Here is a 13,158-nt window from a genome sequence, read left to right on the forward strand (position 1 = left end):
GAAATTTTGCCATATCTTCTTCTTTAAATTTTTGATCTCTTGCTAAAGCTTTATAGAGTGCATTTTCTCTTAAAAGTTTGGTTTGGTTACTATAGGATTTCGCACGTATATTTTTGAATGAGAATGCAAAACTTAAAACCTTAAATTCTTGAGGGCTCTCACCACCGCATATGCATGTTTTTCCATTTGTGAATATTTCATTTCTTGATTCTTTAATAGTATACTCATGAAAGCAATTGGACCCTTTATTTTCTCTTTGTTCTCTTGCATCAATATTGCTGACATAGTATGTTATGAGGCATAACTGTAGATGATGAACTCTTTGGTGTAGTCAATATGAACAAGGATAGGGGCTTTGGCAATGGAATCTTTGATATTTTCAAAGGCATTTTCCCCAATATCACTCCATTTGAAATTTTTATTTCCTTTCATCATATAAAGTACATTTTTAACTATCTCAAACAATGAGGAACAAATCTTGCCAAGAAATTTACCTAGCCAAAGAAGGACCTCACTCTAGTTTTACTCAATGGTAGACTTAATTGGTGAATAGATTTAACCCTATTTGGATCAATCTTCACTCCTTGAGATACAATATGACCAAGCAACTTGCCTTATGTAACACAGAACACTGACTTCTCTAGGTTCAAATAGATACCTTGCTCTTTACATATTTGTAACACCTTTTCTAGATCCTTTATATGATCTTTTATCTTCTTGGAGAATAATATCAAATCATCAAGATATATGACAATAATTCTATATTTCAAACCTTCAAAATATAAATTCATTCCATTTTGAAAAGTTGCTCTTGCATTGATTAAGCCAAAAGGCATTCTATTGTATGCAAATGTACCCCATGGTGTGGTAAATGCAGTCTTGAATTGATTTGCTTCATTTACTTGAATTTGATTGTATCTTGAAAATCCATCCAATATGGATATCGTCTCTAATTCTGCAATAGTCTATAAAAGATGATCCATATTAGGGAGGGAAAAATTATCCTTCAATGAGGTTTAATTAAAAATTTTGAAATCTACACTAATTCTTATTTCTCCATTCTTTTTCCTCACTGGTACAATATTATCCATCCAAGTGGAATGATGAATAGGATATAAATCCTAGTTTGCAACATTTTGTCGATCTCTTTGAAGATTTCCCCTTCAACAATAGGATTATAGTTCCTTTTTTTTTGTTTGAATGGTGTTGCTTCTAGTTTAAGAGGGATTTCATGTTTGAAATTACCACCCATGAAACTCTTTAGGTCTTCATAACCCCAAGAAAATACATCTTGAAATTCAATATGTAATTTCTTGATCTCTATCCTCTCTTCTGAGGTGCAACACTTTACTATGTTTATGATCTTTGGACTAATTTTTGTCCCAATATTGATTCCATCATATTCACCACAGGTTTTTCCTTTCATATGTCTTTCCATGTTTATGTATGAATCATGTCTATCAAAAAAAAATTCTAAAGAGATTAGATGAGGTGGAATCTTATTACATTTCAATTGAATCATACCAGGTTCTATTTTCTTCTTATCACTTGTCATCGAATCATCACCATTTGCACTAGTGCTTCCTTCAAAATAAAAGCATTTGAAAGGATCTTCCCTTGCAATGAATTTTAATATGTGTTTATCATCTTTAAACACTTGCCATGAATCTTCATTATTAGGGACATTAGGCTTGAAAAAAAACTTGTACTTTATAAGTTTGTTCTTTTAAATTAGGGTGTGGTAAGAGCAACAATGTAGAGATTGCCAAAGAGTTAGCTATAGAACTAAATTCTCGAAGTAGTAATGTAATTGAGAAAGCATCAAAACCCTCAATTTCATCCCACACCTTATTACAATAGCTTCTCAATCTTGAATTCTTCACTGCATATTGATTTCTAACTTGTCTTACTACCAACTCTACATCTCCTTGTGCTTTAAGCATCTTGACTCCCTTTTTTTCTATCATTATACCAAGAAGGAGAGCTTAATATTCTATAGTATTATTAGTGTTTTTGAAATTCAACTTATAAGAAAAACAAGTCATTTGTCCATAAGGTGATATCAACACCGTGCCTGCATCTGAACCAACATTTGCACAACTGCCATCAAATTCTAGGGTCCACAATTGATACACCTTTATTTGGTACTAATTCTTCTAAGATCTTAGGGCTACCATAGAATAAAATATAATTTCCTAACTACATTTCATGATACAAGATTTGAGATCTAGGATCATCTGATTTCAAAATAATGAATTTTGCTTTCTCTTCTAGTTCTAGCTTCACCTTTTTGTCTCCAACTTGTATAATGGCTCTCAACCAATCTAATTTTATTTCTCTCCCCATGTGTTTGGAAAAAATTATACTCAAAAGCATTACATAGGTTGTAGGACAAAATGGTAAGTTTCAATCTCTTAGAGGGGTAAGTAGTAAGGGCAACTTGAGCATCTTTAATCTATCCTAGGAATGACACTTGTATGGCATCCATTGAGTAACATCTATAGAATGTTTTAGTCAATGGGAGTTCTAAAGATTTTGCAACAGAAGGAGGCATCATGTTATCAGAGGCTCATGAATCTATGATGCAATTACTCAATCTATTTCCTTTGTTGAACTAAGAAATATAAAAAGGATCTGGCTTTTGATTTCAGAAAATGTAGCTAAAATAGTAGATTCTTCTTGAAATAGTCTAGGAATTGAAAAATCTTCATTATCAAAAGAAGCTCCACTAGTGCTAGCCTTATTCTGATGTTCAACATTGGCATTAATATTAGCATGATCTCTCTCTTTACTATTACACTGCTCAACTAATCTTTTCAATTGACCAAGATTAGATTTCAAATAATCCAATGGAGATATAAGAATTAGCAGACTTACCTTTATACTCCTTTTGCGAAGATGAAGTTACTATGCCACTATCTTTATCAACTTTATTTGATGGTGCATTATTCTTTATAGGAACTGAGTTGTTTTAATTTCTATTTTTCTGACCTCTGCTCATTACTATCAATTGAGGTCCTTGTAAAGTAGAAAAATAATCTCCTCCTACTTTTGAATCTAACTTGTACTCTAAGAAATAATTTTTAGAGTCACCATAATGAGCATGATCATCCTCACTTTAAGGATATTCAATTGTTTGTTCTTTGTTATCCACCATCTATCTATATTTGATCATATCAGCACATGTATCTCCATCATGATCTTCCCATAGTTCTAGATTGAAACTCTCTTTTCCACTTACTAGAGGTTATCATGTCATCCTCCATCTCCACAAGTAGTGTTTGAGCAACTTGCAAGTTGAGTACATTTTCTCTTCTAATCCGGTATCCTAGATCAGGTGACATGGAGCTAATGTAGAAAGTTTTCTTTTTATGATCAGTAGGTACACTTGCAACAAGGATTATTTTGAGAAGTCTATTGAATTTTGCATTGAAATCTCTCATAGAAACTAAGGTTTCTTTCTTTATTTGTGCCAATTGTAATAACAAGGTTTGTGCATCTTTTGTGCTTTTGTATCTTTCCTCATACCATTGTTTCATGATGTTCCAATTTGTAATGCATCCTATAGGTAGGTCTTGAAACCAATTAGCATCATTTTCCACCATTGTATCTACCAACATTATAACTATCACATCCTCATGTTGAGGATTTATGACACCACAAGCCTTATGGAAGGCACTAAAGTGATGTTCTGCAGAAGTAGAGCCATCTCCATTGAATCTAGGTAAGTTCTTCCTTGATTTTCTTGGTAGATCATTATTATCTCAAAGAGAAAGAGTACCAAAATTATTTCCCCATGGTTGTACCATAACTACTAGTAGAGTTAATTGATTTTTTGAAAAGTAACAGAAACAGGAAGAACAATACCAATCAACAACAAAGCATCAAAAATAGAAGGAATAGTATTTCTAACAATAGGAGGAGTAGAGGATTGACTTCTCTATGTTCCATTTGGAGGAACAATCGTAGAAAATAGAGTATCTTCAAGTTGTTTAGTTACAAATTTCCTTGCACATGTTCTTCCTCTTCTACAAAGGTCTTCTAGGATAGGAAAGTTAGCCTTCTTGAGCTCATCATATATTGAATCAATCTTTCCTTTCTCCTTGGCACTCCTGGTATATTTGGGATCTAGAGTGTATCAAATGTTTAGATAAATTGTGTTTTTAAAATTTATCTTACTAGTCTTCAACTTTGAATTTGCCTCTAATTCTTTGGTAGGTTGAGGTTGTAAACTAGTATCAAGTCTTTATGGCAAACACCTGACTACAAAAAGTCTTTAATACCCAATGTTTGGAGAAAAAAAAGGATGTTTACTAACAAATGGGTTAGTGTATGTATCCTATCACTACTATTTGAATTGATTAGGTATAGCTCCCTATGATTCTTGCAATAATATGCAATGAATATGTTTTCATGTGATCAAAATCCTTAATATTATAAGCTCTTAACCTGAGAGCAGTAAAGGATAACCAAGTTGTTTGTAGACACAAATAGCTCAAGGAAGATGTATATAAATAGCCTATCATGCTCAATGGAATGATTGTATTAGATTGACTTGATATTTTTTACTTCTAATTCTATTCTAAATGTAAATTACTCATCTAACTGTAGATGTAGGAAAGAAAGCATTATACATATGAGGGAATATGGAATTACTTTGACTATTAGCCTTGATAAAAATGGAATTCAACAAGTATCCAATAGATTCACATACATTATCCTTTAATTCCAAATAAAATATGATGTAGATTAATTGGTATAATTAATATATTCTAGTTCCCCATAGATCTTCTTCACTATTAGAGAGAGAGAGAGAGAGAGAGAGAGAGAGAGAGAGAGAGAGAGAGAGCACTCCCAAGGATCTACACCTTTGTTGGAGTTCTAAAACATCCACCCAATATTATTTCCAAAAGCATTCCCTTATGAGAACAATGCTCCATTCCACAATACTACACCTATTTGGGTGAATTCTTAACTAGAGTGATCAAGTGTATGGGGTTTATTCACCTTGGACATGAATTGGAATCCTATTTTCCAAGGAACTTTTGACTCATTAAAAAAAAACTTAATTGCAACTATGCGGACTTCATTTTGGCCTGATGCACTTGGCCTATTAGCCTTTGATGTAAGGTTTTGAGGTTTAATTTGTGAATTTAACAAGAATTGAGGAAACTAGTGGCACTTCCTAATACCCTTTTGGAAGATGTGTTAACACTCCAAATATCATGACTTGAATCCAACTTTGAACCAACTAATCTCTACAACAAAGTACAAAAATATTAAGGTACAAACATATGAATCTCATTCCACCAAAAATTAGATTTTACCATAGTGGAAATGAAAGATATGGCCATTGAGATGTTAAAACCATAACTGGTGAAGGTTTGGAAGCAAGTTACACCAGTTTAGGGATATCTCTTGATTCTAATCATTTCAAGACCTCAAACTAGAATCAAATAAAAGATAAAATAATAGGCTCTCATCCACACTAGATTTTACTCCTATCAAATTCATATCATCCATACAATCAATTGAAAACTCAAGGAATTTTTATGAAATAGTTAGTTCATTTTATTGATTTAAAGCCAAAAATACATAATAATTCCTTTCACCCACCTAAAAGGGCTATATGAAGGCTTCCCCCAACTTTTCCAACTGGAATCTAATAGTTGTGACCATTGGGGAGATTATTACAAACAAAGACTTCATATTATGTCAAGTTTCAAAAAATTTTCAATAGTTGCACAACAACTTTTTGTCACATCTAGAAACTTTTCTTGTTCATGAAAACTTCCTACTAAAAATGAAGGACTTGAAGTCCTAAACACAAATCTAAAGACTTAAAGTGACCCTAGAGCCTAAAGGACCTATACCTAAGATCCTAAGAATAAGAAAAGTCCTTGTAACCTCTTTAGATAGTAGGTTTATATGGCCACCTTATTGTCAAAGGGTTCGCACAGTCACAACCTTAATGAATAAGATAAAACCCTAGGACTGTAAAATTTTTCTTCATGGTCTAGGAGACTCATCAATGCCTAGTAGGTTTATTTGAGTGTTTTGGGGGTGCTCCTACACCATGCTACCTAGGTTATTTAAAACTCAAGTTCCCACTTGAGTTTAACTATTCCAAGGTGTACCCATGGTGAAGGATATCTTGTTCAGTCATCCAAGTGGCATCAATGTTAGGTAGGTTTTTCCATTTGACTAGGTACTAGAGATAGGTATGATGCCTAGTTTCTTCAAGATCTTTGTTTCAAGTATCTTCTCTAATTGAAGAGGTTGTCTTGGGGGAAGATTATTAACCCAATCATCATGTGTCTCTGCAATATCAGTTGAAGCATCTTCCTTGTCTGTATTTTCCTTAAAAGGAGTTAAGTCAAAGACATTGAATATTAGAAAGATTGAAAGAGTTGGAGGGAGTGTGATTTCATATGCATTTTGGCCAAACTTGTGCAATATGGTGCAGGGCCCAATCTTTTTCATTTGAAGTTTGGAATTTTGGCTCTTTGGAAGTCTCTCTTTTCCAAGATATGCCCACACTTTATCACCAACATTGAAATGTATTTTTCTCCTTTTTTCTGCCTATGCATTGTATTTCTGAGATGCCTATTCTAGATTATCTTTCACCTACTCTTGAACTTTTCTAATCATGTCTACCATTTCTTTACCTTTGGCATTGGTTTTGAAACCAGTAGCAAGCTCTCATAACTCCATTGGTCCATTAGGGTGAACTCCATAGACTATTTGAAAGGGTGTTTTTCCAATAGAGATATTGAGAGAGTCATTAAAGAAAAATTCTACCTATGGGAGTACAAGATCCCAAATTTGTGAGTACCATTTTGTCAAACATCTGAGAAGGTTTCCAGGGGACCTATTGATGACTTTTATCCGCCCATATTTTTGGGGATGGTAAGCAAAGCTAAACTAGAGATTTGTGCCTAACTTCTTATGAAAAGTTCTCCAAAATTGGCCTTGCAACTTAACATCCCTATCTGAGGTAATAGATTTAGGAAGTCCATGAATTCTAACAATTTCTTTGAAGAATAGTTGTGCAATGTGTGATGCATCATGGGTTCTTTTGCAAGGGATAAAGTGTGTCATTTTGCTTCCATTACAAAATCCATTGATATTGCTTCCCATGGTTGGGATGGTATAGGGAGAGGCTGATAGAGTCCTTGATTGGTTGAGGCATATTTTTCTTATTGGTAGATAACACAAGTCTCTACAAATTTTCTAACATCATTCTACAATTTTGGCCAGTGATAGTGGCTCCTAACTACCTCTAGTGTTCTATCCAAATTGAAATGACCACTCATCCCACCATAATGATTTTCCTTGACAATTTTATCTCTCATTGAACACTTTTGGATGTAAAGTTGACGTCCCTTGAAGAGTAAGCCATCTTGGATTAGATATTCAAAGAATTCAGTATGGTACCTGTCCATTAATGTGGTGCACACCTAATAAATTTCACCAAAATCTAGATCACTAGTATAGAGGTCTTTGAGGGTATTGATGCTAATACTTTGTAATTGTACATATTGTATCAAGGTGACTCTCCTGCTTAATGTATTAGCCACTTTGTTGGCCTGGCCCTTCTTGTGTTTGATACTAAAGAGTATGCCTACAATTATTCCATCCACTTTATGTGCTTGACACTTAATTTTTCATAAGAATTCAAGTAACTCAATGCATGGTTATCTGCAAAAAATACAAATTCTTTATGTAATAGATAATGCCTCCATTTTTTGAGGGCTCTGACTCTTGCATAGAGTTTTAGGTCATAAGTGAACTACATCTTTTTAGCATCATTTAATTTTTCTAAAAAGATTACTTGCATCTGTCTCTACTATGATAACTTTATTGAAATCAAGAAGAGTCAATATGGGGTATTGTTCAACTCTAGATTTTAAGTATTCAAAAGCATCATTAGCTTGGTTTGTCTATTTAAACTTAGTTTTTCTTCCAACCTTTACTATTTCAAGCATAGGTGCACATACATGACTAAATTTTTTAACAAATTTCCTATAAAATGTGGCCAACCAACCCATGGAAACTTCTTACATCACCTTGGTTTTTAGGGGGTGGTCAGTTGACTATTGCTTCAACCTTAGCAACATCTATCTTCAAGGTGTCTTTTGATATTACAAATCCTAAGAATATGAGTTATTTCTATAGGAAGGTACACTTTTCTCAGTTGATCATCAACTTGTGTTCTTGTAGTCTTTTGAAGACCAATTTTAAGTACTTAAGGTGCTCCTCCAAACTACAACTAAAGATTAGTATGCCATCAAGAGAGATAACTAAAAACTTACCATTATAGTCTTGGAAGATTTCATTCATTAGCCTCATGAAGGTAGAGGTGCACTGCTTAATCTAAATGGCATGGAAAGCTATTCATAAAGTACTTCTATTGTTGTGAAGGATGTTTTCCATTCATCACCTAACTTTATCCTTATTTGGTGATAGCCATATTTGACATCAATTTTTTAGAAATAGGATGCAGTTCCTAACTGGTCTAGCAGATCTTCAATCCTTGGGATTGAGAACATATATTTGATAGTGATTCTATTCACCTCCCTACTATCTGTATAGAGTCTCCATTTGTCATCCTTCTTTTGGGCCAATACTAATGGGGTTGCACAAGGGCTAAGGCTCTTTTGTGTGAGTCTAGTAACTCACTAACCTACTTAGCTATTTTTTCCTATTGTGAAGGTGTCATTTTATAGGGGGCCTTATGTTAGAAGTAATAGTTCATCAATATAACTAAGAGGGGGGGGGGGGGGGCGTGAATCAGGTATATAATAATATTAATTTAATTCTTACTTTATTAACCAAAGTAAATAGAAAACATAAATGCACACACACAAATACACTAGATATGTTGACTAGGGAAACCCTTAATAAGAGGGAAAACTCTAGTGGGAATGATGCCCATAGAATAATGTACTAATCTGAATATTCCTTTTTTAAGGAAAGACCCTGTTAGGAGTTTTTTACAATGCTTAGTACAAAGAGTCCATATTAGGAGACTTTGAATCCCTATTAGGAGATTCCAACTTTGTTAGGAGTTGTGGCAACCCTGTTAGGAGTTGTAGAAGGTAGCTAAACCCATTTTCCAAACAACTCTAGGATCAAATCAATGAACCCACTATCCCATTGATCTCGATACTATTCCTTTCAGAATAATAGATGTGGAAAAATCTTCTCCTCTATCTAGTATGTTAGAACTCTTCACCTTTAGATCATTCAAATAGATTTGGAACTCATTAATAACCCTTAAGGTTACTTACAAACATAGCAGATTACTCTACTTTCCTCCTTAGCAATTCACAAGTCTTCTCTACTTCTTTTTCACTCTCAATCCCTATATAGAACTTGGAAAGTAGTTTTCCTTTATACCATACTAAATTATTAACACTTTGAGTCGGCTCTACATACTTGACATTATTTTGAGTTGGCTACATATTTAATTAAATGAAATGCACATTTAATTAATGTTGTCGACTCTTAGTTGTTCACAAACTTTCACATGTGCGGCTTTCATACCTGTACACTTTCTAACATCATTAATTGTTAGTGTACTTCCTCCAATTAATTGTGCAACTCTTCATTCCAAATACAAAGTATTATATGATCATACAATAGAGATTGTTTCCCTAATGCTTCATTTCCTGTAGTTCTCTATAAATCACTAATATCTTTCATACAATGTCGATTCAAGTTTTGCACACTTGATCATATGTCAAATACATGCTATAGTACATTCTATTAACTATGCATAGTTAGATATGCAATGTGGTGTCCTCAATTCACAAATCTCAATCTACTTCTCTATTAGTCTTACTATGTTGTCATCAATGACAAACACAATCATAACACTATTTTGCATTGCTCCTCCATAGCATCAGCATTCATGCTAACAATCTCCCACTTTGGCATTGATGGAAACATAGATGAAAAAATCTAGTTCCAAGAATACCAATCAATCAAATCCTTCAACACTATTGAACACTAGTCCGATTACAATGTTGTTGCATATTTTCATCTCCCATTACAATGCTTTTCATGTCACTCACTCTCCCCCCTTGACACCAATGTCAAAGGTAGTACAAAAATCTACCTATTAGCTTGACCAAAAGTCAGTATGTTTCTCTAAAATTCTTTTATAAACACCATAATTAACTAAAGTACTATTGTATACCAATTACCTATTTCCAAAAGTCCTAATTGACTGACTCTATTCATCATAGATACTCCCCCATTGGAGAAGCATCAGCATTCAGTCCATTCTAATAATGGTGTTGTGTACCCTAGATTGATACACTTCTGCATCTTCTATTTTAGGATAGGTAGGGGCATAACCCCAAGCATACCTCTTAGATATTCAAATGTATCCTTTGGTAAGGCCTTCATGAAAATATCTACAATATATTCCTTAGCACTGATGTATTCCAATCTAATTTTTTTCTCTACAACTTTCTCTTTTAGTACATGATACTTTATTGCTATGTGCTTAGTTTTAGAGTGCAAAATAGGATTCTTAGACATGCTAACTATACTTTTGTTATCACAATAAATGATAATAGGTTTTGTGAATTTTATTCCAATATCCTTCATCATCTACTTCATCCATATGACTTGATTACAATTATTTGTCAACATACTCTACTTCCATAGTACTTTGAGAGGTACTGTCTTGTTTCTTTTTGAGCCAAGAAACTAATCGTCCTCCAAGGAAAAATGCTCCTCCACTAGTGCTTTTACTATCATCCCTATCTCCTATCGAATCAACATCTGTATAATTGCAAAGAGTAAAGTCACTATTTTTTTCATACCAAATACCATAATCTAATGTTCCTTTCAGATATCTAAATATTCTTTTTACTATTGCATAGTGATACTCGTTAGGATTATCTGGAAATCTTGCTACCATTCCAACTACGTTAGCTATGTCTAGTCTGCTATGAGTTAGATACTATAATCCACCAACCATAGATCTATACTTCTTTTGTTCAATAGTAGGTGTCTCATATTTTCTTGATAACTTATGACTAGTTACCATAGGAGTTCCAATAGGTTTGCAATTTTCTAAACCAAATCTTTTCAGTAAATCATTTAAGTACTTGGTTTGAGAAATAAAGATACCTTCTTTGTTCTGAACAATTTCCAATCCCAACAAAAATTTCATTTCACCTATCATGCTCATTTCAAATTCATTCTTCATGTCTTCTAAGAATTTGTTACTGGCTTCATCATTTCCTCCAAAAATGATGTCAACAACAAATACAATGATTATTAGCAAACCATCTTCTATTTCCTTCAAGTATAGGTTACTATCTAATGTTCCTTTAGCAAATCCAAGCTTTGCTAGGTATTTTTCTAACCTTGCATACCAAGTTCTTGGTACTTTCTTTAACCCATACAATGCTTTCTTTAATTTTCAAACCATGTCTTTTTCTTTTGTTAAAGGATAGCCCCTTGGTTGTTCAATGTAAACCTCTTCTTCAAGTTCTCCATTCAGGAATGTTGATTTGACATCCATTTGATATACCTTAAAGTTCTTGTTTTCTGCATATGCTAGGAACATACTTACTGCTTCCATTCTTGCTATAGGTGCATATGTCTCTTTATAATCAATTCCTTCTTGCTGAGAGTATCCTTTCCATACAAGTATTGCCTTTTTTCTTATTACTTCTCCCTATTCATTCATTTTATTTCTAAATACCCATTTAATGCCAATCACATTTTTTTTCTTTGGTCTAGGAACCAATTCCCATGTGTCATTCTTGATTATCTACTAGAGTTCTTCCTCCATTTCTTTTATCCAGTGATCATCTTTGATTGCTTCATATGTGCTTCTTGGTTCTACTTGAGATATTAGACACAGTTCTTCATTAATTCTGCTCCTCATCATCACTCCTTTTTCTTTACTTCCTATTATCTGATTAGTAGGATGATTTCTTATCAAGTTTCTATTTGGGGTAGGAGTTGTTGCTTCAACTCTTATCTCAGGTACTGCATTTTGTTCTTCTCTCACATCTTCAATTTGTACATTATTATGCATGTCATTTTTAGTCTTGAAATATAACTCATTACTTCTTTTAGCCATTCTAGAGTAATCTTCTCCATCAAAGTTATAGTCCATTATCTTTTCCTTGGTGCCAAATTTTTCATTAATTTTAACATTTGTGTGCTCTACTATAGTTTTTGTTATATAGTTAAAACATCTGTAGGCTTTACTTTTTAATGAATAGCCAAGAAACATACCTTCATCGCTCCTTGGATCAAACTTACCAATATCATTATCCCTTCTAATGTAATGTTTGCTTCCAAATATCCTAAAGTATTTTACTGATGGTGAATTACCAAACCATAATTCATAGGGTGTTTTGTCCATACCTTTTCTAATCAGTACTATGTTTAGTGTGTATACTACTGTATTGACTGCTTCTCTCCAAAAGGTCTTTGGTACATCATTCTCATATAGCATGGCTCTTGCTGCTTCAACAATTGATTTGTTTCTCCTTTTAGCAATCCCATTCTACTCAGGTGTATGGGGTGAGGATTATTTTCTCCTGATACCATGTTCTTCACAATAGATATTGAATTCTCTAGAGGTGAATTCTCTTCCTCTATTTGATCTTAAGCTTTTGATCTTAAGTCCAGATTCATTCTCAACTTTATTCTTAAATATCTTGAATTTCTCAAATGATTTTAATTTCTCTTTAAGAAAATCTACCAACATCATCCTCGTGAAATCATCAAAAAAAATCATAAAATACCTTTCTCCATAGAAACCTCTTTTTCTCGTAGGACCACTCAGATCTATATGTACCAATTCTTGCTTTTGTGTAGTGCAAACCTACTTGCCAGGGAATGAGACTCTTTTTTGCTTTGCCAAAATACATTCCTTGCAAATAGTGTTATTGGGTTTAGAGATTTTGGTAAAATCTCTCATAGAAAGTGTGTTACTGGCCTTTACAATGTTATCAAAATTAATCTGACAAAATCTTTTGTGCCATAACCAAATATTGTCAATTTTTTCTACTAAACATGTTATTTCAATGGAGTTTAACTGAAAAACATTACCACTAGTTTTTGTGCTAGTACCAAGTAGTTTCCCTTCCTTGTTCTTGATAATGCATGTATCATTAC

This window comes from Cupressus sempervirens, chromosome 5, assembly GCF_028749045.1.
Source record: "Cupressus sempervirens isolate cs-2001-9-10 chromosome 5, ASM2874904v1, whole genome shotgun sequence".
Lineage (NCBI taxonomy): Eukaryota > Viridiplantae > Streptophyta > Pinopsida > Cupressales > Cupressaceae > Cupressus > Cupressus sempervirens.